At 36.1% G+C, this 27922-nt stretch overlaps 2 long non-coding RNA genes across 2 annotated transcripts; one reads left to right on the top strand and one right to left on the bottom strand.

Moving 5' to 3' along the window:
- Positions 1-1312: 1312 nt before the first annotated feature.
- On the bottom strand, positions 1313-7368 carry LOC129642300 (uncharacterized). The gene is made up of 4 exons (XR_008709602.1): positions 7237-7368; positions 5747-5861; positions 2579-2606; positions 1313-1800 (listed from the first exon to the last, which is right to left on the bottom strand). It is a non-coding gene; the product is annotated as an uncharacterized LOC129642300 (long non-coding RNA).
- Positions 5661-27922, top strand: LOC129642299 (uncharacterized). Its single transcript, XR_008709601.1, has 2 exons — positions 5661-6843; positions 27586-27922. It is a non-coding gene; the product is annotated as an uncharacterized LOC129642299 (long non-coding RNA).

Genomic DNA, 27922 nt, shown 5'->3' on the forward strand with positions numbered 1-27922 from the left:
TACTTATGAACTGAGAATCAATGAAAGAATTAGGGAAAATTTTTTATTTGTGATTGCCTAAATTAATCATTTGAACTAGTTAATTTATACTTATTATAAGTGAAAAATCATGATGATTAACTGGAAAGTAGCTCATTTATTATTTTATTCCCACCAATCAAGAAAATGTATCTTTAAGATGGAAATATTATTTTAACTTTTCTTTGTAAAGCCTTCTCTGTTGCTATAGATTCTATTTAACCTTCATGTTGCAGTTTGCACCAAGATAGCCCCTTGTCAAAACTGAGCTTATTTAAAATTATACAAATAATATATTTAAAATTTTAAATTAAACAATTGTATGTTCAGGCCACTCGAGATGGCTGTTCTCTTACTCTCTGTATATCCCCTGCTTGATCAGGGCCTGCTTCACGCACACCCTACTCACCTCACTGAACTTCCTACAGATTGCCCCAGACCCACATAGCGAATTTCATATCAGAGGGGTAGTGACGGCCTTGCCCCTCCTGGTTTCCCTGGTAACTAATGAGCTCACCTAACTTCAATTCCCTTGTAACTGGCAATCTCCCTTTCCCCCAGGAAATATGTTTTTCTATCTGAATTTGTTCTTTAGAAAATTCAGTATGATTTTTGCTTGCATTTGTCTATGACTTTCTTTGTAGTTATCCAGTTTCATGTTCACTGAACTGCTTGAAACTGTGATTTAATATCCTTCATCAGATTTAGAAAAAGTTTAATCTTTTCTCAATATTTTAATATTCTCCTCTTGTCTCCTTCTTATAACCCAACTACTTGTATTTCAAGTATTTTGAGCAGCTTCACCTGTATCTTCTATTCTTCTTCTGTTTCCATTTTTTTCTATAAGCGTCAGTTGGATACTTTCTGTTGACTCTTTGAAATCATGAATCCTCTCTTTGTTGGTTACAGGCTTGTGTTGAACACAACCATCAAGTCCTTAACTTAGGTATTGTATGTTGTATTTATAGAATGTAAATTAGATTCTTACTTTTATTGATTCTAAATATATTTTAAAATTGTTTATGTTTTCCATCCATTTCCCCCATAGTTTATTGCATTTTGTTTAATGTATTAACCACATTATTTGGAAATATTTGTCTGATATGTCCAATATATGGATTATCTCTGGTTCTGTTGACAAATATATTGCCACATCTAAGTTTATCTTCTCTCATAGATTGTGGCCCTAAACTGGTTGCTTCTCATTGTCTACCAAGAGTTCCTTTATAAATTTTTTTCAGTTAAAATAGTGTTGGGTGTTATTATTTATTTAGTTATTTTTTTGGTTGCTTTGTGTTGAGGGAATGAGCCTGATAACCTCTTCTAGATCATGACTGGAACTTTAAGTTGTGTTATTGAAAGGATTTTCTTCTTTAATCAAGTAGAAAAGGCAGAATTATCCTTTTCACTCAGGATCAAAATCACAATCAAACATGGAAAGTTCCTTTCTGTTTCTTAAAGGTATCTGTTGATTCAGCTGCTTCATTTGCTGTCAAGTAGCAATAGGTTCAGTTCTTCTCCTCATGGAATAAGACACTGTCCTAACAGTTTAAACGTTCATTCTTTCATAGGAATGATAAGAAGCTCTGCCAAATGTTTTTCACTGGCTGTACACCTGCACCTTCTCTTCTGAGCGAAATACTTCCGATATATGTGGATCAGCCTCCAATGACCCGTCATAATCCCTTCTTCGCAGTGCATTAGAATAATCCACTTCTTCACTGACTTGTTGTTTTAGGTGGCCTTCCTGTTTTAGCTTTAAGTAATTATGATTCAAACATCCTGTCAGTATGAATAGAACAACAGTGGATTTTAGAATAGATGATAGAATAAAGTCAAACATTCTGTTCAGTTCTCATATTTTACAGTATTGCTACACAGTAGGTTAGTAGGTCACCAAAACACAGAAATCAACATTAGACAAGATTTGTATCAGTTCTGATGTACAAAGATCCTATTTTATATTACCTGTTCATCTGACAAGAAGATGTGTTTGCAGTTATTTGTATAGTTTTAATTGTGATACAAAATAATTGAGTATCTACTCTGAAAGTGCTGTGGAGATCTAGGCATGAAACCTCTGAGTCTCAGGAACCTATAGATGGAGCCTTCAGAATCTCTGAGAAGCATACATGCCATGGGAATTGGAATTTGAAAACTAAATATTTAATAGAAAGTATGCCAATAACAGATCAAATAAACATAAATGTTCTATTCCAGTTCACAATTTTAGTGCTCCATGAAACAATTTTCTAAACTTATGTTTAAGTTAGTAGGCCAACACTGCAGCTGTTGCTTTTAGACATGAGTGGATTGACTTCTGGCTTATTCAGTGATTGGTAATTATACAACATGGTTTTATTTATTTTATTTTATTATTTTTAACATGGTTTTAAAAACGACCTTAATTTCTCTTTTCTATCCTGAACTATGGGAACATTATTTAACAAGATTTTACATTTGAATTCTTAGAGAGAATAGTACATAACATAATAATACTTATTCTAGAATTATGTATTTTTGCAAAAAAATAATTGTAAATATTACAAAGAGAAATTACCATATCGTGTATAGTCCTCAAAGTCGCCCTGCAAGAAATATTTGTATTATTTTAAGCATTTGTGCAGTTTCTGGAAATAATACAAAGTCTAGTAAGAATTGCTAAAATACTGTAGTAGAGATATCTTACATCATTTTACAAATTTTGGTAGCTGATTAAATTCCCTGAGTGCTTCTTTATGAACAGAATACTAATTAGAAATCTATAGATTGATTTTAAAGAGTAGAACTCCAAGTCAGGTAAACTTATCTTTTTTGGGCTGACCAAACAAAGACAGCTATTGTTTCAATCTTCATATGAAACTTAATATTTACAAGTAAAATATAATACCTAATTTCCCTTATGTGCAAACACTTTCAATATTATTGACATCCCTAAGTGCTATCATGCTGCTCAAAAACTGCTGCTTTTGTTTTGTTTTTCTGTAATCCATATATTCTTAAACATGAATATATATGAGTGACATAGGGTTTTTGTCCAAAAGTGTGTCCCTTGTCTTCAGTCTCAGAGATTCCAAATATCAGTCCAGAGTAGGACTCAGGAGCATATATTATAATAATGGAAATCTGATCCAAGTGGTTCAAGGATAACACTTGATAAATATGACTTTAAGCACTCTAGTAAGTACTCTGTGACATTGTGGTTGTTCTTTAATAATTGTGAGACTCAATTTCCCATATTTGAATTGATAGAATCATTGTAATTGATCTATCACATTTTTTAGGTAGACTTTTAGATATAAGGTGGTGATGGCAATATTATCTTATTTTTATCATCAATTTTTATCTGATTTTTAACATCAATTAGAAATCATGGTATAAGGATGAAATACTGATAAACTTACTTGTATATAATACTTTGTATACTTTTGATGTTTTATAAATTTTGTATTAGTTGTTGCACACACACATGCACACTCACAAACCAAAATCAAACTAAAAAAACACTGTACACATGAGAACATTGAGGTTAAGAAAGAATAAGTGACTTAAATCGAGGGCACAGATGGACTGAGGTCCATTGATTCTGGGTTCAGTGCCCTTCTGAGTACAGTGCGATGCATCCCCATCGTCAGAGCCGATAACTCGCTACAGAAAGTTGACTCACCCATTCAGCTTTGTGCTAACCGTGAAACAGGTGATATGCCAGATACTAGATGACAACAGTTAATGAAGCAAACAAAATTCCTTTCCCTTATGAAGCTTACATTCTACAGTAGAGAGAAAAGAATGGACAGAGGGGGTGAGCCACATGTAAGCTGTTGAGACCATGAGTTAGAAATATGCCTAGCATATATTAGAAAAATCAAGGAAGTCAATATGATTATGAATAAGGAGAAAGGAGGAGAATAGGAGGAGATAAGGCAAAACATGTTAGATAGCTTAAGAGGGGAGGAGAGGGTAAGATGTATGGAAAGAGTAACATGGAAACTTACATTACCATATGTAAAATAGATAGCCAATGGGAATTTGCTGTCTGGCTCAGGAAACTAGAACAGGGGCTCTGTATCAGCCTAGAGGGGTGGGATAAGGAGGAAGATGGGAGGGAGGTTCAAAAAGGAGGGGATACATGTATACCTATGGCTGATTCATGTTGAGGTTTGACAGAAAACAGCAAAATTCTATAAAGCAATTATCCTTCAATAAAAAGTAAATTAATTAAAAGAAACTCTTAGATAGCTTTGTGGATCAACAGTGGGTCTTTGGCTTTAACATGAATGAGATAGAAAGTCATTAAAGTTTTCTGATCAAAGAAGTATTGTGATCCAACTTATGTTGTACCAGATTAATTATGGTGGTTTTTTTTTGTTTTTGTTTTTGTTTTTGTTTTTTTTGAGATTGGGCTTCCCTGAAAGTTCTGTTGGTAAAGAGTTTGCCTGCAATACAGGAGACTTTGGTTCAATTCCTGGGTTGGGAAGATCGGCTGGAGAAGGGATAGGCTACCCACTCCAGTATATTTGGGCTTTGTGGCTCAGCAGGTAAAGAATCTGCCTGCAATGTGGGAGACCTGGGTTCAATCCCTGGATTGGGAAGATCCCCTGAAGAAGGAAAAGGCTACACACACCAATATTCTGGCCTGGAGAATTCCATGGACTTTATAGTCCATAGAGTTGCAATGAGTCAGACACGACTGAATGACTTTCATGTCACTTCACTTTTTGAGGTTAGTATGGGCAGAAATGAAATAGAAAGTTATTGAAATAAGAGATGTAAGTGGCATGCACTAGCTTGTTACTTGTGGAGGTAGCAAGAAGGTATCAGATTTACTAATATGGAGGAAGAAAATAATTTTTGCCAACAGATTGGATATTGACTTTGAATAAAGAAAGTCAAGAAGACTCCAATATCTTTCTCCTGTGTATCTAGAATGATGGACTATTAGGAAGATAAGGACAACCAGGACATAATGTCTTTTTGAAGGGAGACTATAAATTCAGTTTGTAGTTTTTAAGTTTGAGATGTTTAGTAGACATTCAATTCTGCGTCCTAATTAGGACAATGGATTCAAGGAGACAATTAAGGGAAAGATTCAGATTGAAATATTAAATCTAGGAGTCCTCAGCATATACTCAATGTCATGGCATTCACGAAACTAGATAAGACCACCAATGGAGTACACACATCAAGCAGAGATGCCAGGACAGAAGTTGATGCCTTCTCAGGAGTAGAACTTGAAAAGGATCTAAAAGGTAGACTGATGAGCATCTAGGGATATAGAAGTAAACCAGGTAAGTGCTTTTATACTGGATAGCAAGTGAAGCAGATGCTTTGAGGTCAAGAACATGATCAACTGGTCAAATGCTTCATATCATGTGTATAATCTACCAGTTGATTACCAATGTTAAAGTGCTCAGTGATCTTGGTAAGAACAGTTTTCACAGTGTGAATAAGATATGGTGTAAAAAGTCTGATCAAAGCAGGTTCAAGAAAGAATGAGAGAATTTTAGACAGCAGATTTAATAAATTCACTAAAAGAACTTAGCTCTAAATGGAAGAAAAGAAAAAAAGTGAATTAAAAGTAGTGTACGGTTTTTTTTTTTTTTTTTTTTTTTAAAGATTGAAGGAATGGAAGTGTGTTTGTATTCTGGTAAAAAATAAACAACAGAGAAAAACGTCTGATAATAAAGAGGAGAGTACTTCCCTCCTGGTCCAGTGGTTAAGAATTCACCTGTCAGTGGAGGGGACATGGGTTTGATCACTGGTCCGGGAAGATTCCACATGTGTGGAACAAGTAAGCCCGGATGCTGCAACTACCGAAGGCTGTGTGCTCTAGAGCCCATGATCTGAAACAAGAGAAACCACCGCAATGAGAAACCCACACACCACATCTAGAGAGTAGCCCCACTCGCGGCAACTAGGGAAAGCCTGTGCCCAGCAGTGAAGACCCAGCACAGCCAAAAATAAATAAAAAAGAATAAAAAAGGATATAGGGGAGAGAATTGCTAGATTATTTTCCTGAGAAGGATGGGAGCTAGTGCCCAGAGGGAGGCAAGGACTTAAAACAAAAAAAAAACACAAAACAAAACAACAGGCAGTGTATTCCTGATAAGGGGGGAAGTGTAGGGCCTTAGTAGAGGCAAGTGTTACTGGCCCTCCAGATTCTGTCCCCAGGAAAGGTCCTTCTGCTGGTGTCCTCAGAGCCAACAGAAGCAAAGGAAACCTTTGTTGTTTGCTCAAAGAACAGAGAGACGTGCTCAGGCTCTAAGTTGGGGGTCCCCAAACTCAGGGATTGAATGCCTGATCTGAGGTGGGGCTGAGGTAACAGTCATAGAGCTAATGGGCAGGGTAAATGCAATGCACGTGTGAATCATCCTGAAACCACTCCCTACTCCCATGTCCTTGGAAAATGTGTCTTCCTTAGACCTTGACCCTGGTGCTGAAAAATCTGGGACCACTGCTTTAGAGCGCATGCGCCCCCTGAAGGCCGCAGTGGGGGCGGCTTGACAGACCTCGGGTTTGCAGCCTAGGGGTCGGAGTTCTCGGCGCGGCTGCAGTCCGCTCCCTTCTCGCGAGACTGAAGCGCCAGGTGCGGCATCTCTGCAAATGCCCGTGCCCTGCAGAGCGGAGGCCTGGCCATAGCCATTTCACGCCAGGAGCTCAGGTGTAAAGCCCCGGCGTGAGGCTCTGCACATGGCATCCTATGAGCAAGCAAAGTTAGACCCAGCACAAAGGAAAAGGAAAAAAAAAAAAAAGTTAGACTTTATGACCCAGATTCTACTTGTATCCTGAGAATTGTTGATGAGCTTTGGAGGTGCCACAAATAAGGTACGGAAGCCATTCTGTTCTGGAAGCTGGCGGGAATTTCTCTTTATTTATGCAGCCAGGTTTTGAAGTGACTGGGAGGATGAGGGAGGAGGTGTTGGAGATTTGAGCTGAGGAGAAATTAGGAGTGTGGGACTGTGACTGGATTATCAACAATGTAATGTCATTCCTCTGGATCACTCGGAGCTTTGTTTTGCCGCAGGAATGAAAACTGAAGCCAGTCAGCAACTTTAGGCTAAGTTGTCCCTCACCTACTATCCACACTGGTTCAAATCTTAGGTTCATTCTCTTAAGTCTTTACTATATTTGTATGAGTCCTTACGCTGGTGTCGGGTGTTAGTCTGAGATTTGTGGGAGTGGTTCAAAACAGAATCTAGAACTCTTAGCTTTTATTACCTTGGCTTCCGTGATGGCTCAGCAGGTAAAGAATCCACCTACAATATAGTAGACATGGGTTCATCCCTGGGTCAGAAAGATCCCCTGGAGGATGGCATGGCAACCTCTCCAGTATTCTTGCCTGGAGAATCCCATGGACAGAGGAGCCTGACAGTCCAATGGGTCACAAAGAGTGGGAACCAGCTGAGCCGCTAAGCACAAGCGCAGGGCATGAGTGGGTCAGACCCTGAATCAGGGGAATGCTTTCCTGGGTTAGCTCCCCCTGTGACTGTGTATGTCCTATAGCCCACAGGGCCCCAATCACCCCAGTCTCCAGGCTGATGGAGTTTCTATCAGTTTCATCTGCCTTACCGTTTTTTTGTTTTTTTTTTTGTTTTTTTTTTGTTTTTTTTCCATGATGTCTGTGACTAGGACTCCACTCAAGGCAAAGTCACAGGAAGGAAGAAACCAAGATGAAACACAAATCTCTGCTTCACTCCTCCAACATTTAATTTTTCTGCACAGGTCTTACTTTTTTAGAGTGCTTTATTAGTAATTTGGTTTTAGGTTTTGTATTTTATCCACAGTTTTACTTTTAATCCACATGAGTTATGGGCTGTAGTGAATTATGGGCAGTATAGCCAAGAATCCAGAATTTCCAGCCTTGTTTTTGGTAGAAATAATATAAAACTTGGTAAAGTCTGTCTTACATACTGTTTCATATGCTTTTTTTATGATGTGAACTGGTTTGAGGGGAAAAAAAAATGTATACAGCATAAAAGATAAATAGAGCAGAGATACAGAGTAGCCAGATAGAATACTTCTTGAATTTCTTATTACTTACTACATTCTTTTTTAAGAGACAGTCATATTCTTGCCCTTCAGTTTTATGAAGATTTCTTATATACTTGCAAAATATGACACCCTTTTACTTAATTGTACTCTGAGTGAGCTCTCTTATTTATAACCTGAGGAGAGTTACAAATGCAGAGATAGGATACAAGACTTTAAAAATCATTTATTTTAAATTCCAGGAGGTTTTGAGCCCTCTCCAAAGACAGGAAACTTTGAGATGGATCACGTACAAATGGACTGCTTGGGGACACATACTTTGGCCATGGCTCTAAGGCTTGATGCTTGATGAGAGAAGGAAAGGTGTAGGACCATACGCTACCCACTGAACACAAGGTTGAAGTTTTTCTGTGTTGTGCATGCTCTTTTTTCCGCTAAAATGTCCAAAGAGACTAATCTTTGATGTTGTGTCTCTAGATTTTCTGTAAGATAGGAAACATTGCAGTGTTAAGGGCTTCACGAAGGAAGCTTTATGTAACATGTGCATATCTAACACATAGTTTTAATTCTCTAAGAGACATTCAGCTCAAACATTAGTGCCAGTTTTCAATTGAAAACGTTACTGGCCCTGAAAGTCAGCTTCTCTTGAGTGCTGCGAATTTGTCTGCTCATTTCTTTTTTGACATGTAGGGACTTTTCTTTTTCTAGCTGAACTTTCCTTTTCTTTTTCTAACTTATCCTTGTTTTTTCATGGTAATATATGGAGTGTCAACTTATCAAAATCAGTTGAATTCATATGATATTTTCTTTGAATATTCTATGAAAATTGACGTTTCTGGTTCCAAAATAAACACAATGTGGAGTAAAACCATCTGTGGGACAAACCTCCTGTCTTATAAAATAAACAATTTTTTTTGAGCTGGGGATCTTTGGGTTACCCTGGCTTGGCAATCTCAAGCTGGAAATTAGTTCCACTAGTAATCCATGGGAACTCCTCAGCACAAGTTCATGAAATTAAATCTAAAATTGTTTTGCTAAGTCCTTATGGTACTAAAAAAAAAAAAAGTGGGAGTTTTTGTATTTATCTTTTTGTCCTTAAAAAAATGAAATTCAGTTGCTTTGATGTCACCTTTGCAAGATAATTCATGTTTTGGTTAAGTTTTGATAATATTAATCAATTTTGAACATATCAGAATAGGGGGGAAATGATAATTAAATGAAAGCCATTATCTAATATTGTTGGCACCCACATAATGAGCTGGTCTTATTTATTAATCCTATGACTGCTTTCTGGGACGTATAGTAGATTGGGGTTCTTCAAATATTTGAAGTCATATATCTACATTTCTCTCTCCCTTGACTTACAAGAATGTCAGTGGAAACTATTTGTCAGAAACACCAAGATGTTCATTCAAGCTTGTTTTTGCTTAACATGAAGCCATTACAAGATTTTAGATCACCAAGCTACTGTAAAGAAACTATAAAAATAAATATAAAATGATTAGCCCTTAAACAAAAGAGTTCAATTACTATTGGTGATGCTTGCTAACCACCCCTTCTTAATAGTGAATCTCTCTAAGTTAGCTGCTCTGAGCAGATTGCATTTTTTGGAGAAAAAATGGACGTTTGTAAGAGGGAAAGATAAAAGTCATATCTATGGAGAAATAAAGCCAAGGCCTGATATGGGCAGAATAGTTCAGAGGTTTGTAAAGAGCTGAGGTAAGGATAAGACTGTGCTCACTCAGTGCATTGTAGCCATTCTTATTATTACTGAGCCAAATAATTCTACCGTACATTGTCAGTGCTTTTAATATTTATAAAGTGATTTTACGTACAGCAGTTGATTGATATCGGTTGGTAGATGCAACAAGAGGAAGTCTTGCTGTTTCTTTCTGTGTTACCACATGGTCTTCAGAATAGAAAAAGATCTGGGAGCTGAATCAGTTCCCTGATTTACAAAGTTATTTTATGCCTCCTGTCAAGTGTGGAACTTACCCTGGTGTAAGCAACCAGTGATCGCAGCAGGGAACAGGTAATAGGAATCCCCCAGTTCAGCAAGAGAAACTGACAGAGAGATGGGGACGTGGAATGCACGGTGAGAGAGGGAATATGAATGAATGAACTTCTTTCTTGGCTAGCTTTCTTCTGGAAGATAAAGTCTGAAAACAAGAGGAAGAATTTCCATAACTTCTTTCCAACATAGCCTGAGGCCATATTCAGGTATTCACTGAAGTATGATGTTATTAGTAAGTCCTTGGTGAATGGAAATTATTGTTGGAATACATAGAGTTCTTAATAAACACTCTAGGCAGGTGAAGGGTACTTCACGATCTGTGTCGATTTACAGACACAGAAACTATTTCAGTTCTTCTTTCTGGGAAAACGTCAAGGACCCAAAGCTAAACTCTGTATTTATACAAGTTGATAAGATGATTTATTCAACTATATGCTGATCCTGGACTTTTTCCATGTTCAGTTATATCTTAGATAAACATTGTTTGGGACCAAAAAAACAACCAAACTCCAAACCCCTCACTTTGTTCTCTTGGTGCTTTCCCCTTTGCATCGCCTGCTTCCTCTCCACCTGCCCTGGCCCTGAGCTCTGGAAACTTTTAGTAGAGGAAATCTCTGGACACTAAGCTGTATCATGCTCCTGCTGCTCAGTTGCTTCAGTCCTGTCTGACTCTGTGATCCCATGGGTGTAGCCCGCTATGCTCCTCTGTCCATGGGGTTCTCCAGGCAGGAATACTGGAGTGGGTTGCCAGGCCCTCCTCATGGGGAGCTTCCCAACCCAGGGATCAAACCCAGGTCTCCTGCATTGCAGGCAGATTCTCTACCACTGAGCTACCAGGGAAGCCCCATCTATATCATGAGGCCTGCGTAAAGATCTATATTCTGTTTGGTTTTGCTCTCAAGTAGGTTCACCTGCATTTCAGTTGTTATTTTTTTTTATAATTTAAAACAGCTGATACTCTGTATACCTTATTATTTCTGCTTTTACTTATTTAAAGCTAGTTATTAGTTGATAAAAATTCAGTGTGTTTGGATGGCCAGTATATAAAAATACAAGTGTAAATAAGCAGCTTCTTACACTTTTTATACAATTATATTATCAAATATAAGAATATGAGACAATGATTACTTTTTTGTTTTCAGTTATGTATATCACTGAGAATTTTCCAAAGCAAATCACTTGTAAATTTAATTTTCTAAAGACAGCCTTGCATTTCATGGTTTTGATGTACATAACTAAACAAAAATAATTCCTAGGATTTTACAACAGAACAATGATATAATGATTTAACTTGTACATGGTTCTTTGCATCAGTAAAAGTATATATGGTGATAGTAATTAACCTCCAATTAAAATAAATAAATTTATATTCAAAAAAAATAAAATAAAGAATTACTAAGTCAAGAGTCACATGCCTTTGAAATGTAATTAATTGCCCAGTTACCCTGTCAAGCCAGAGACTTATTCTTTCTCCTGGGGTGTATGCCAGTGCTTATAATGCCCAATAACTTTTTAGTAGTTGTTAATGTGATAGGGCAAATCTTATTATAGCATGTCTCTAATTTGAATCTCATTAATTATATTGAGTGTTTTTTCATGAATGTATGTTTTGTATAAAACTTCCCATAGCTTTATTCATTTATGTTTTTGGTAGTTGCTCTATTTCTTATATAAATTCACATTTGTTTGTATTTTAAATAAGTATCTCTTGGCTACAAATATTTGATGCAAATGTTTTGTATTTTTACTTTAATAGAGCATTTTCACTTTGTAGGGATTTTTGTAGCATAAGAATTCTATTTTATTGTTGTCACATATATCATATTAAGCATATAAATTAAGCAGATGAAACTGTAGCCCCTTGCTCCAGCTTCCACTGAGATGTCTCTAATATATCTTATTTTTCAGGGTTTCATATAAGATTTTGTTCGAAAACATGTATCTTCATAAACATTAACAAAAACAGAACTCTGACCCCTCCTATTTAGTTACATCATAACCTGTTACTAATTTTTTTCTGTAGTATGACCACAGACCATATTAGTATCTTATTAATGGAAATGTATGTCATAAATCAAACCATATTTCCTGTTCCATGGTCATTTCTTGCTCTTATTCTGTTTCTTTCTGCTGGGAATGTCTTCTTTAGTCTTACTGTTTTTACACAATCTTATCAGATTCCTTTTTTGAAGGAAATTCAACAAATATTTTTGTTCTGAGTTGTCTTAGGTTGCTATTACAGACTAATTTTGTGGTGTAGAGTGAAAAGATTTGGTGTGTCTTAACTTCATTACCAAAAGCAGTATGACTTTTGATAAAACTGAGTCATCCTTCTGAAACAGTAACAGTTTTAATTTTCACTTTTTTTAGTCTACAAAACAGGTTATACGAGAATAGTGCCAGTTCATGTGAGATTATATAATTTTATTTATTTATTTTAAAAATTTATTTATTTTAATTGGAGGCTAATTACTTTACAATATTATATTGGTTTTGTCATGCATCAACATGAATCCGAGAAACACAGATGTATGGAACAGTCTTTTGGAGACTATATAATTTTAAAATAGATAATGTTTGTAAAAGTACTTTTATATTAAAAATTTCAGTCTCAATTATTATTATTCTCACTGGAATTTAAAACTGCATGGATAAGTGTTCAGATGAATTAAGATTTCATTTTTGCATAATGAAACTTAAATTTCTTTAACAATTGGTTAATTGATTTGAAATTCCGTAAACGTATGTTGTTCTAAGTCATTAGTAAACTTTAATAGATCTTTCAAGAACAGAATCTATTCTGCCCCCTGAATGTTCCACTCTATCGAGTTATACTCAGAACTAATAAACTAGTGTATTGAAGTCTGTCAATTAGCTACACAGGTCTAGTAATTATGATCTGAAACTATTTACACACTTGCAGGCTATCTAGACTTTAAATTTAAAATTATGAACATTTTAAGAAAAATATCTATGATATGTCCAGTTAATTAATTTCCAGCTCATTTTCCTTTTTCTGTGAAGGATATGAATCTAAATTTGTGATAGACATGTATTGAATAAAGAATAGATGTGATTCTGGAAGCTTCACTTCTAGATTCAAAAGTTAACGTTTCATCTTCTCCCTCATCTGCCAAAATCTCTTCCTAAAGAATCAGAATATACTCCTTCATGCAAGAGCAAAATCTTAGAGTCATCTCCATCACCTTTCTCACCCAACCTGTCACCAAATCCATCCGTTCTACTTCCCAAGTGAATCTACCTTCCATTTTCTATGTGGTCACTGTCTTATTTGAATTATCATCATGTATTTTAACTCAGTTCAGTTCAGTCGCTCAGTTATGTCTGACCCTTTGCGACCCCATGAATCACACCACGCCAGGCCTCCCTGTCCATCACCAACTCCTGGAGTTCACTCAAACTCATGTCCATCGAGTCGGTGATGCGATCAGCCATCTCATCCTTTGTCGTCCCCTTCTCCTCCTGCCCCCAATCCCTCCCAGCATCAGGGTCTTTTCCAATGAGTCAACTCTTCGCATGAGGTGGCCAAAGTATTGGAGTTGCAGCTTTAGCATCAGTCCTTCCAAAGAACACCCAGGACTGATTTCCTTCAGAATGGACAGGTTGGATCTCCTTGCAGTCCAAGGGACTCTCAAGAGTCTTCTCCAACACCACAGTTCAAAAGCATCAATTCTTCGGCACTCAGCTTTCTTCACAGTCCAACTTGCACATCCATACGTGACCACTGAATGATTTTGTAATTGACGTAACTCCCTCTAACTTTTCCCTCTTACCCATTATTCACAGTGCCACTAAAAATACACACTGAATCACATTGCATTCCTTTGTTATATGCCCACATTTGCGTTTTATTCTCTACGTCCACATAACATGCATATTTCTCTGAAAGACCTTGTAAGGCTGCACAGAATCTTACCACAGCATATTTTTCCAGTTTCAGCCTTACAAACGGCAAATTCTTTTAACAATCAGATTATTTGTTACTTATTGCTTTGGCTGACCCATTTAGTTGGAATTTCCTTTCCCGACTTCTAACCTGACAAAACCCTTCTCCCATATTTCAACTTTCATACTTATATCACTTTCTTTGTGAGTCTTTTCCTAGTCAACTCTATGGTTACCATTACTTCCTCCTTTGTGTTTGGATCCCCTGTGTATCACATTATTGGTGTTCCTACATTTGCTTTGCAGTTGCTTAGTATTTATTTTTACATCAAATTTGGATGTTTCTAAGATCAGACATTATGGCTTTTGCATTACTAGACCTTTTAGTACTTGGAACATATTTGGCCCTCCATGAATATTTATTGTTCTTTGGAACAAGGAGTAATGAAAAAGAGAACTCAAATGATCTGTGAATAAAGGGAAGGAGAATGGGCATGTGAAACGGTATCCTTCAAAATGTAGTGTGTATATATATATATTTAATTATATATATATATATATATTTAATTCTTCTTCCACAGCACTCTTGCCATTTGCAATCAGTCTCATCATTCATGGGTTTTTATTACTGAGGTCCTCACAGAAGAAATACTATTCCACTTCTGGCTGCTCTCTGCAGCACTTAGACATCATTATTTCTCCATGGGTTTCGTGTCCTTTGCAGTTTTTTCACACTCCTTTTTTTTTCTTCAGTAGTATCTATGATGAGGGACTGATGCCAAGTAATCAAATTTACTTTTTCTGGAAAAAAAAAAAAATCTCAGTCTGAACTGATGGTTTATTTTATAGACAAAAGCATCCTCCATATTGTCTGCAAAACCCTCAAAACATTTCAGCACAGTGTGGTAGGGTATGCCATTTGATGAAATGCCAAAGCTCCATAATGGAAAAAGAAGAAAAGGATCAAAATTCTTTTCACCTAAGAAATTGCTATTAGTTCAAGTAGCAAGCACTTAACTAGTGAAATGAATATGCCCTGGAGCAGAATTTCATCTTTGGCAGCTGCAATACCTAAGACCTACTGGCTGTCCTTTTGTTCCTGCTATTCGGAAAGTCTCATTTTCAAGGGGGGATGATTCAAGTTGGATTAAATTCCACTTCTTTTTTTATTATTATTATAAAACGAGGTATTGGGTGGATCACATTGGGTGTTCTCCAACATGCAAATTCCTCATTATTTAATGTAATGTCAATTTAGCTTACTAACAGCACCTTTTGTGTTCTGCCACCCAGTTTGAAGTGCCAGAGTACATTTTTACAGCACAGAACAGAGAGGAAGTGAATGTGGGCCCAAGGTTGAAGAGGCAAGAGAGACAAGGCTGGCATATGATAATGATCCATCTAGTTATATTCTCAGGAATACAATGTAAAGGCATTAATGTGTCACTGTACAAGAAGAAATGAGGCAGAGATTCTTCTGAGTTGAAGGAGGCATTGCAGCACCTAATACACAACAACTGTGGGAAGGTTTCAAATGGCGCTTTTTATAAGGAAAAAGTTGGGTAATATATATATACATCTTCTGTCTACTTGCACTTGAGTGAAGCATAATGAGTTCTGAAAGACAGACTGGTCCCATTTATTGTACAGCTAGATTGTATGATGCTGGATCAATAACCTCCACTCTGAGCCTACCACTAAGTAGGTGGAATTCTTTTATTAGCCATCCAGTGGATGGCTTATTTGCAGTGTTGTCTTAGCAAATAAAAATAAGAACACCGAGTTAAATTTGTATTTCAGATGAAAAACAAATCAAAGTACAGTATGTCCCATGCAATATACTAAAATACTCATTGCTTATCAGAAATCCTAATTTAACTGAACCCCCAATATTTTACCCAGCAATTCCTTATTAGGGTATCAGAAGTCCCTCAAATAGGCATAGATTTTCTCCTGATGTTGAGGTATGCCTTAACACAAAATGAGCAAAAAATACCAGACACATCAAGCAAAACCCCCAAACCAGAGGTCTTTAACTAGAAGGAAATATTGTCAGTTATAGCCTTTTTGATCTTTTTAATGCCCCATATGTAGATTGGATATATATGTACACTGAGACTTCCAAATAACCCACCTGAGCTTTTGTCTTGAAAAATTTCTTTTGTGGAAATCAGGAGACATATTCAAAGACACTTACTGCAACATTGTTTGTGAAGGTAAAAAAAAAATGGCATAACTGATTTGTCCATCAGCAGGAAAATAAATACAAACACATGGTCTATTATTTGACTTTGAGCACAGGGAAATGTGGTTTATATATGGACTCTGGATGCAGACATCCTGATTTCAAATACCAGGTCTACCATGTATTAATAACTACCTGTATAGTAGGTAGTACATTGTACAAGTTACTTAACTTCTCTGTGCTCCTTTTAGATTGTCTGTAAAATAATAATATTATAAAATGTGTCAGTTCAGTTCAGTCCAGTCGCTCAGTTGTGTCCGACTCTTTGCGACCCCATGAATCGCAGCACGCCAGGCCTCCCTGTCCATCACCAACTCCCGGAGTTCACTCAAACTCACGTCCATCGAATCGGTGATGCCATCAGGCCATCTCATCCTCTGTTGTCCCCTTTTCCTCCTGCCCCCAATCCCTCCCAGCATCAGAGTTTTTTCCAATGAGTCAACTCTGCATGAGGTGGCCAAAGTACTGGAGTTTCAGCTTTAGCATCATTCCTTCCAAAGAACACCCAGGGCTGATCTCTTTCCGAATGGACTGGTTGGATCTCCTTGCAGTCCAAGGGACTCTCAAGAGTCTTCTCCAACACCACAGTTCAAAAGCATCAATTCTTCGGTGCTCAGCTTTCTTCACAGTCCAACTCTCGCATCCATACATGACCACAGGAAAAACCATAGCCTTGACTAGACGGACCTTTGTTGGCAAAGTAATGTCTCTGCTTTTGAATATGCTATCTAGGTTGGTCATAACTTTTCTTCCAAGGAGTAAGTGTCTTTTAATTTCATGGCTGCAATCACCATCTGCAATGATTTTGGAGCCCCCCAAAATAAAGTCTGACACTGTTTCCACTGTTTCCCCATCTATTTCCCATAAAGTGATGGAACCAGATGCCGTGATCTTCGTTTTCTGAATGTTGAGCTTTAAGCCCACTTTTTCACTCTCCACTTTCACTTTCATCAAGAGGCTCTTTAAATCCTCTTCACTTTCTGCCATAAGGGTGGTGTCATCTGCATATCTGAGGTTATTGATATTTCTCCCGGCAATCTTGATTCCAGTTTGTGCTTCTTCCAGCCCAGCGTTTCTCATGATGTACTCTGCATATAAGTTAAATAAGCAGGGTGACAATATATAGCCTTGACGTACTCCTTTTCCTGTTTGGAACCAGTCTGTTGTTCATTGTCCAGTTCTAACTGTTGCTTCCTGACCTGCACACAGATTTCTCAAGAGGCAGGTCAGGTGGTCTGGTATTCCCATCTCTTTCAGAATTTTCCACAGTTTATTGTGATCCACACAGTGTATACAATATTTATAATACAATGAATTATAACTTAAAATATAAAAACAAAGTTTCTACAATGTAGAGGATTATAAAAAGTCTCTACAAGGTAGGAGGATAGAATGAATTAATACACATGAAATATTTAACACAGTAATTGACACCTAGTTTACTAGGAAACCTGGCTTCCCTGGTTGCTCAGCTGATAAAGAAGCCACATGCAATACAGGAGACCCCCGTTCAATTCCTGGGTCAGGAAGATCCACTGGAGAAGGGATAGACTACCCACTCCAGTATTCTGGCCTGGAGAATTCCATGGACTATACAGTCCATGGGGTTGCAAAGAATGGGACACAACTGAGTGACTTTCACTTTACTAGGAAACCTGGAAAGGTTCAGTTAATACTAGTTTGTATCAAAATGAAATACTATAATATAGCAAAATAAATGAATGGAAAAATAGGGACAATTATTAATAGCATCTATGTGAAACAAAACAGGCATACATTATCTGATGCTTATATGTAGTGAATATGTAAAATCATATATTAAATGATATTAATATAACATTATGATGTCCATGTCGCTGAGAAAAGAAGAAGAGTTGTAGGAAATAGAATAAAGTTATTTTAAAATTTGTAATTATTTTATTTAGAAAACATGAGGGAAAAATCACAAAATGACACTCACAAATGGCAAAATGGTAATTCTTGATTTATGTATATTTGTCATTATGTCCCCTGTAGTTTGCTATATTTGTTCAGACAAATTGAAAAGTAGGTGGTGTATAGAGACAAAGACTTGTAGCCTACAGACGTTCTTTGGTAAAGTCTTGCTTTTTATATGATATCTGCTGAATTCATGTGCCAATGTCATACTGATGAACTATATCAAAATATTTAAAAGCTTAACATTTATTGAAAGTCTAATATATGCTAGGTACATTTTAAATACAACCATCAGGCAACGTGGAATTCACTGTTCCACGATGAGGCTAAAATAGAGTAACTTGCTAATCAGGCTAGGAAGTTACAGTGTTGGGAATCAGGTCTATGTCTGCCTTGTCACTGTTGTTCAGTCGCTAAGTCATGACCAACTTTTTTGAGACACTGTGGACCATAGCCCACCAGTCTCCTCTTTCCATGGGATTTCCCGGGCAAGAATACTGGAGTGGGTTGCCATTTCCTTCTCTAGGGTATCTTCCCCTCCCAGGGATTGAACCTGTGTCCCCTGCATTGGCAGGTGGATTCTTTTCCAGAGAACCAGGAGAAAGCCCATGTCTGCCTTACTTCTGACTTAACTGTCTTTTCGTTTCACTTAGTGGAACCCAGTTTTACAAATATCTTTTTTTCCTGGTTATAATTGGTTGGTGATCTACTTTCAGAAATTTTATTCTCATATTTAGAACTTTGTTGAAACTGTACATATTCTGTATGATAAATTTTTTTCTTCACTTCTATCCAAGGAATTGGCATATTTTTTTTAATTTTATTTTATTTTTAAACTTTACATAACTGTATTAGTTTTGCCAAATATCAAAATGAATCCGCCACAGGTATACATGTGTTCCCCATCCTGAACCCTCCTCCCTCCCCATTCCATCCCTCTGGGTCGTCCCAGTGCACCAGCCCCAAGCATCCAGTATCGTGCATTGAACCTGGACTGGCAACTCGTTTCATACATGATATTTTACATGTTTCAATGTCATTCTCCCAAATCTTCCCACCCTCTCCCTCTCTCACAGAGTCCATAAGACTGTTCTATACATTAGTGTCTCTTTTGCTGTCTCGTACACAGGGTTATTGTTACCATCTTTCTAAATTCCATATATATGCATTAGTATACTGTATTGGTGTTTTTCTTTCTGGCTTACTTCACTCTGTATAATAGGCTCCAGTTTCATCCACCTCATTAGAACTGATTCAAATGTATTCTTTTTAATGGCTGAATAATACTCCATTGTGTATATGTACCACAGCTTTCTTATCCATTCATCTGCTGATGGACATCTAGGTTGCTTCCATGTCCTGGCTATTATAAACAGTGCTGCGATGAACATTGGGCATATTTTTTTTAAATGACCTGTCAGGCAGTGAGGGGTAAGAAGCATAATTTGAAACATACAGGGAGTGGGTAATTCAGCTTAGCCTAGAATTTGGGATCAGGATCTTTCTAGCATATAGTATTTCTGAGGAAATTATCATATGAAGTACTATTTTTAAATAGAAAAAAAATAAACTTATTCTATAGATATGTTTTCACCAAGTGTTGTTAGTTTTAGTCTTTAGGGTTTGTTTCTGAAGTAGGTGTTTTTGATGTTGCAGAACAATGTTCTGGTTAATGAAGACTCTGTTAGTATGTGACATAACTTTTATATGCACTGCAAGCATCCATAACGGAGAAGGCGATGGCACCCCACTCCAGCACTCTTGCCTGGAAAATCCCATGGACGGAGGAGCCTGGTGGGCTGCAGTCCATGGGGTCGCACAGAGTCGGACACGACTGAGCGACTTCACTTTCACGCATTGGAGAAGGAAATGGCAACCCACTGCAGTGTTCTTGCCTGGAGAATCCCAGGGATGGCAGAACCAGGTGGGCTGCCGTCTATGGGGTCGCACAGAGTCAGACACGACTGAAGTGACTTAACAGCAGCAGCAGCAGCAGCAAGCATCCATAAAATGCAAAGAATGTGGCTTATTCATGAAGGCTGGATGAAGAACTTTAAATATATTTTATTTATTTCAGTATATACAAAGCTTCCATTTCTCATCACATACAAAGTACATAACCATAAAATTTAATGTTGGCAATAAAATAAATTTATCATTTCATAAAAAATTCTAAATAAACTTCATATGGACTGTGATATGAGATGATAACACATGCAGCTAAATTTGTAGTTTTTACGAGGAGAAGAATTACTTATATAATCATTTGAAAATGAAGGTAAAAAAATGACAGAAATGTTCAATCCCTTGGCTAGTTTTGAATGCTGGAGATAAGTGGAAATTTAATAATGTAACAAGTAATGGATAATGTTTTCTGACATGTATTATTTCCAAATGTTTTCCAAAAAGCTTATTAACAGTGAGTTAAACTTTTAGAACAGGACAAGTTCCAAAAAGAACTGAAAATGCAGTAAATTTTAACATAGCCTAATGTTTTATATTTTTAAAAGAGTCAAATTCTCTCTTCACATAAAATTATTGAAGATATTCTTGAGATATTTCTTCTTCTAAGGAAGAAATGTATGATTAAATATAATTAACAACAAATGAGAACAAAATAATATTGTGTAAAAAGTGAAAGAATGATTATGTTATATTTTGTAGAGTTATTTTTTTTTAAATAAGTAAAAATTCTGTATCCATCAGACACACAGAATATAATAGTTGAAGATTAGAAGAACTCAACTGCCAATGCAGGAGACGTAAGAGACATGAGTTCTATCCCTGGGTCGGGAAGATCCTCTGTGAGAGGGCATGGCAACCCACTCCAGTATTCTTGCCTGGAGAATTCCATGGACTGAAGAACCTCGCAGATTACAGTACATGGGGTCACCAAGAGTCTGACACTACTGAAGCGACTTGAAAAAAAAAGTGAAAGTGAAAGTTGCTCAGTCGTGTCTGAGTCTTTGCGACCCCACGGACCATACAGTCCATGAGATTCTCCAGACCAGAATACTGGAGTGGGTAGCCATTCCCTTCTCCAGGGGATCTTCTCAACCCAGGGATCAAACCCAGGTCTCCCACATTGCAGGTGGATTCTTTAGCACACAGGTAAATAAAACCATTCAGTGACAGGTTTTTTTTAAGAAAATTATTAAAACTAATATTTAGTTTCTGTGTTATTGTAACTGAAAGAATGGGATTAAATTTCATTTCGATAAATTACTTATATACAATTTGTGTGTACATGTGCTTGGACGCTCAGTCCAGTTTGACTCTTTGCGACCCCACAGACTGTAGCCCGCCAGGCTCCTTTATCCATGGGATTCTCCAGGCAAGAATACTGGGGTGGGCTGCCATTCTCTTCTCCAGGAGATCTTCCAGACCCAGGAATTGAACCCAGCTCTCTTACATTGCAGGCAGATTCTTTACCATCTGAGCCACCAGGGAAGCCTTACTTACATACAACTTATATAGATCAATATCAAAATATTAGATTGAATAAGAAAAATAAAATATGTATATTCTTTGATGTGAAGGAAATTGACATTTATCCATTAATATATTCCATTTCTTCTATCAAGAAAAAAAATTCTTAAAATTCATTTGAAGTGGAAGGGCACTCAATGATAGAACTTTTCATTTATCTAAGACTATTTATTATATCTTTAAAAGTGAAATTGTAATTAGCCCCCCCCAAAATGGACATGAAAATAAATAAAAGAACACCTGAGTAAGAATTAACTAATTGTTGGATACTATTGTCCTCACTTTTTAAATTTACGTTATCTTATGGACTTTTAAATTTTGATTTGAAGTAGAAGTAAATAAAGAAGGAAAACTTAAATTTACCATTGTTAGTTTTTATAAACTATTTTAAAATGATATTTAAATGATTACTATTTTATTTTTGTGAGAACTCATTAACCACCATTAGTTTTCATATCTATCTCATTATCTTTTTCTCTTGTAATGTTTATTATGGTTAAAATATAATAGAGGTCATTACATATTAGTGATATATCTGCCTTCATATCCATAAGTGGCTATATATCTAAGAGAAAATAACAGATCATTGAAATAGATTTTTATTATATGAATAATACATTTAATACTGGGTTACATGTACAATATCATTCTCTATTTAAATCAAATATAAAACGTCTAAATAATATTGTCTAAAGAAAATGGTCCTTATATCTTAATGACCAATACCAAATGAAATTGATTTGTATCTAGGAAACATTACATAGCACATATATTTATGCTTTAAATTTATGTTAAATCAAAATGATTCAGTTTTTGCAGAAACTTTTTGATAGTCTGTTTTATTAGGTTCATTTATAATACAAATGATGGTATAATATATGAAATTATATTATCATTTGTATTGTAAATGAGCCCAAACTATATAAAGTATATATGCAAATTTCATAAAATAAAAATTTTTAAATTATGAACAAAAATGAAAAATGTTAAAGTTAATATAGGGAAAATAAAATAATTACATGATCAAAAATTTTCACACAATCTTGGTGAGCTTCACAAATTTATTTATTTATTTATTTATTTTAATTTTTTTATTAAAATTTTTTTTTAATTTTATTTTTAAACTTTACATAATTGTATTAGTTTTGCCAAATATCAAAATGAATCCGCCACAGGTATACATGTGTTCCCCATCCTGAACCCTCCTCCCTCCTCCCTCCCCATTCCATCCCTCTGGGTCATCCCAGTGCACCAGCCCCAAGCATCCAGTATCGTGCATCGAACCTGGACTGGCAACTCGTTTCATACATGATATTTTACATGTTTCAATGTCATTCTCCCAAATCTTCCCACCCTCTCCCTCTCTCACAGAGTCCATAAGACTGTTTTATACATCAGTGTCTCTTTTGCTGTCTCATACACAGGGTTATTGTTACCATAGTAAAATCTGTGAGGATAGGCATTATATCTGTCTTCTGATTACTTATTAAATCACCTTTAAAATTAAAGGTGAGGTTAAATTTAATGTGAGACTGGACACACAGTAGAGACTCAGTAAATGTTTGTGAATGAAGGAAATATACAAATCAGAAATCAGCTTTTCTAGTCTTATATATGTTCAAATGCACACACATAAACTAGTCTTAAGTTTAGAGAGTACACAGGATAATACTTTTTAACATCTTCATGTACTTACTGGTAGAATAGTCTTATACAATTTTGAGCAATTTTAATAATTATCTTTGTGAGAAACTGTTTTAGATGTACTAATTGTTCTGCATTTAAATTTCTTGAGCCTACTTAAAAGAAGGATCAGTTTTCTAAAACTTACAGATCTATTTTAAATGTGTGAAACTGTGCAATATATGCCATAATTTGGAGGGTTCTTTCATAGATGTTCTGTGATAAAGCAGTATCATTTAGTATAATGAAATTATAGTGTAGGCTAGTGAGTAATCTATTTAATTACAATTCTAAATTAGTTTCATTAATGAAATATATCTGTACATCATATCCCTGTTCTTAGGCGGTGATTGTCCATGACCATTCTTTTACCAGCTTTGTGAATTATTGAGTTTGGCTAATTAAATTTCGTATTGTGAGGTGTACATCGGTATGTATGGGGAACAGTGCATCTTCTTTTTTTGTAGAGATAATTTCTTGATTATTTGTTTAGTGCCTACTTAACAAATACTCAATACACAAGCATCACAAAATTTTGTTTGCTTTCAGAAACAAGCATTCAACACAACCAGAACATAACCTAGGAATGAATTTTCCTCAAAGAGCCGATTCATATTGTGACAGTATCCAACTGATCTCTGATTTACCGTCTGTTGCTTTTAATGGAATACAAATTATTACTGAAAGATCAGAGACCACAGTAACAACTACATTCATTATTGTGTTAATAACCCAAAAGTGTGATTTGCAAGGAGAAGTGGAAGATCAGTGGAAAAAATTCCTGGATAGTGACTCTTCACCGTAGTCAAGAGTATAATTTAGTATCTTTATATTAATTTCAGGAATTCCAAAGGCAGAACTTTAAACATTGACTTTTCTTAATTTGATCTTTTGTGATTCTCTAAAGTACATAATGTCCAGATCACAAATTCAGCGGATTTTTCATTTTTGTAAAAAAGCCTTCTCCATATTTTTATTCCTAATATTTTCTCACAGGGGTGTGGGGGAAAACCAGGGCAAAATTAGAAGGGACTGATATGTTACAGGCTTTCTGATCAGTAGGCCCTTGTACGTAATGGGTGACACAGCTTCCATTTTCTAACAATTATAGTTTAGTAGTCGATTCCCCTTTTAAGCTTGTTTTTAATCTAAGGTCCCGATGGTTGTGCCTCACAAGACATGCAAACACAAAATAAATAAATAAGAAGCATCAAAATGAAGAAATAAAATAAATATTGCTATTTGGTATAAAGACGGTATTAAATTTACACCTTTAACCTTTTCCTCAAGGAGAAATGTTTAGAAAGGGTCATTTAGTTCAGCTGTGCCGAGGGTGTTTTTTGAGTTAGCCAGATAACTGTAGGGTTCTCAACATCCATTTTATTGCTGTCTTATATCCATTTTATGTTAAATGAACAATATTTTCAACTGCACTAATACATCAAAGTTATTGATTCTTTCAAAGTGAATTGCATAAATGTTTCACTTCAAAGCATTTTAATACATACATAATACTTCTCAGTCTCCACTCCATGAATAACTAGTGATCTTTATGCTGTGCTTGTTCCAATATTGCGTTCACTTGGCAATTAGGTCCAATTCCAGAGAGGGCTACTGTGAGCGTGTAGGGCCCAATCTTTGGCAAGTATACACACAATTAAAGTCAGCGCTACCTCCCTGTCATCCGAGGTACAGAGGGATGCATTAAAACTAACAAAGCGATAAAAGGGACCTGAAATTGAAGCAGTTTAAGAAATGACAGTTTAATGAAAGCAGTGTAAAAATACTATCACTGTGATGGAAAACATCTGTTCACCACGAATCTTGAGTGATGGAAGTTTGTGAGGCTCTTGAGGAATGTGTTGCCAGCCTATGGTTATATCAACAGCAGGTCAGGCATGGCCTGTCTCTTTTAATATCATAGTTATGACTGTCCAAACAAATACCATCCCAGCCAATGCTTTGTCTTCAGCATTGCAATAGGTTGCCTTAAAGCTCCTTTCTTTTCACTGCTTGTTGGGCTTTTTCATCAGAGTCTGGAAGTAATACTACTGAACTATAAGGAGAAAGAAGATAATGTATATCATTGAGAGTTGTTTGTTATGCAAAAAGTTCATAAATATAATTCTAGTTATTATAATAATTAAAAGGATATTTTCGATTTAAGAGCTTTGTTTTAAAATTATGGTTGTAGTTAACAGTTCGTGATTTGTTTTTATTCAAGTAGTTTTTGCTCCTCCCACCACCAAATCATTTATTCCAGAGAGTAAAACTATATGACAGCAGGTAAATATTTTTAACAGCAGTGCATTGAAGACCATCACTGTGTGACAAGAGTGAAAGTGTTTTCCCGTGGCATTTGAATTCCTATGACAGACTTTCACGAGAGAGGACAAAAGTTTATTTATATTCCAAATTGATGATATACAAGTGGATTAGTCTCATGCCCCGAATTTGAAAGAAATTAGAACCTAAATTTTTTCATTTAAAAATCATTCTTTTTTTCCTTATTTCTTATTCATCAGGTAATTTTTGAAATGAAATTTTACAGGTGAAAAATCTAAACTATGATATAAATAATTTACTTGGAGATAAAAAAATGAATCATTTCTCAGCAAAAGTAGTTAAATCAGGTGTTATTCAGACATGCTAGATGATCAGTTATATGTGAGTTTAAAGCAAATAACGAAAATTTAAGTTGTTTAAGGAGTTCATCTCTGTATTTATTCCACTGATGTAAATGTTTCCCCATCCTCCACCCAAGGACTTACCAGGTCTGTCATGGCAATTTTAATCATTTGTTCAGTCTTGTCTACTACCTCTGTAGTATCCCACTCAAGTGTTCATGAATTGAGGGGTGGGATGGGTGAGGACAGAATTATACATATAGTTACTATGTGCAAAATCTGACTTCCTTATTTATGTGTCTCTCAGTACCTTGTTTTCTTGTTTTTTTAGCAGATCTTGAAATGGTGGTTATTTGGAGATGTCTCAATATTTTTGTGTAGTAAAAATGTTTTTTTTTTTTTTTTTTTTTTTTTAATAGCTTGTATGCTTCTCTGTGTGTGTGTTTGGTCACTGAGTCATGCCCAGCTCTTTGCAACCCTATGGACTGTAGCCTGCCAGGCTCCTCTGTCCATGCTATTTTTAAAAAATACTGGAGTGGGTTGCCATTGCTTTCTCTAAGGGATCTTCCCAACCCAGGGATCAAAGCAGCATTTCCTGCATTGCACAGCATTTCTTGCATTGCAGGAGAATTCTTTACCCACTGAGCCATTAGGGAAGCACAGTATGCTTATGACAAGTGGAATAATCCAAATGTGAAACCAGGTCAGAATTTTTATCAACAATTTTTAGTTCACGTCTGTAATCCTGCCCAACCATATGTTTTCCAGAACAAATCAATTGTGAGGAAAAAGTTACCCTTCATATTTAGGAAAGAAAATTTCTTTGGAGGGAGAAAAATATATAATAATTTTTGACAAACACAATTAAGAATAGCTTTTATACAGCACTCTTCCATTTCCAATGATATTTAAATTAAGATATTTCTTAAAGAAAAATTCAGCTAGGTGTTAAGTATCTTTAACAATACCGTTTAATATCTGACCTTTAGGTCAGGGCAGCTTATAGGATTTGTCAATTCAAGCACAATGGATTTTCTGAAAGCATGTCAAATAGTAATAGAGTATATCGCTATCAGTTTTAAAAGATATATTTAAACCTAAATAGTAGTCAATAAAAATCTAAGAATTGGTTGATAAATGATTTTCTGTGGATGCCATATCTGTATGACAATATTAAATATAAAAAATGATAGTTAATATGTCCTGAAATCCTATTATCCCATCTCTGCCTCAGTTATATTAACATTCCCATCAGAATTATTCTTACATATTTCATTTCTCTTGCATCTCTAAGTAAAAAAATATGCTTTCCTCTGCTGGTAAATGATGTTCAACAGTCTGTCACTTGACCCTTAGCATTCCTTTTTACATAATTAAGGATTCATAATTTCAAGTTAGCTCAATATACTATTTTTCATTCTAAGAAAACTGTAGTTTAGACTTGTTACTGACATGTTAGCCTTTTCTGTGATAATCTCTCTTTAAATCTTCTTTCGATTGACTCAAAAATAGAGAAGTGTTTTATACACACAGAAAGCGTGGGGTAGAGTGTATAGTTTTACATCAGGACGTCTGGCTTAGAATCCTTGCTAAGTGTCGGCGCAGGACCTACTATTCTGTAGTCTCATTTGTTACTTTTTTTTTCCCCTGTACTACTTTCACTCTGGGCTTCCAAGGTGACTCAGTGATAAAGAATCCGTCTGCCAGTGAAGGAGACACAAGACACAAGAGACGTGGATTCGATCCCTGGCTTGGGAAGATCGGCTGGAGTTGGAAACCGCAACCCACTCCAGCATTCTTGCCCGGGAAGTCCCATGGACAGAGGAGCCTGGCAGTCTGCAGTCCATGGGATCGCTGAGTGGAACGCTACTAAGCGACGGAGCACGTGCATCCACTTATCCCCTTTCATTATTTGCAGGGTTAGGACAGTCTTAAGGAGGTCAGCATATTCTAAACAACCCCTTATGGCACTGTGATTTCACCACCATCAAAATAAAAAACTGAAAGACATAA

Source organism: Bubalus kerabau, chromosome 1, assembly GCF_029407905.1.
Source record: "Bubalus kerabau isolate K-KA32 ecotype Philippines breed swamp buffalo chromosome 1, PCC_UOA_SB_1v2, whole genome shotgun sequence".
Taxonomy (NCBI): domain Eukaryota; kingdom Metazoa; phylum Chordata; class Mammalia; order Artiodactyla; family Bovidae; genus Bubalus; species Bubalus kerabau.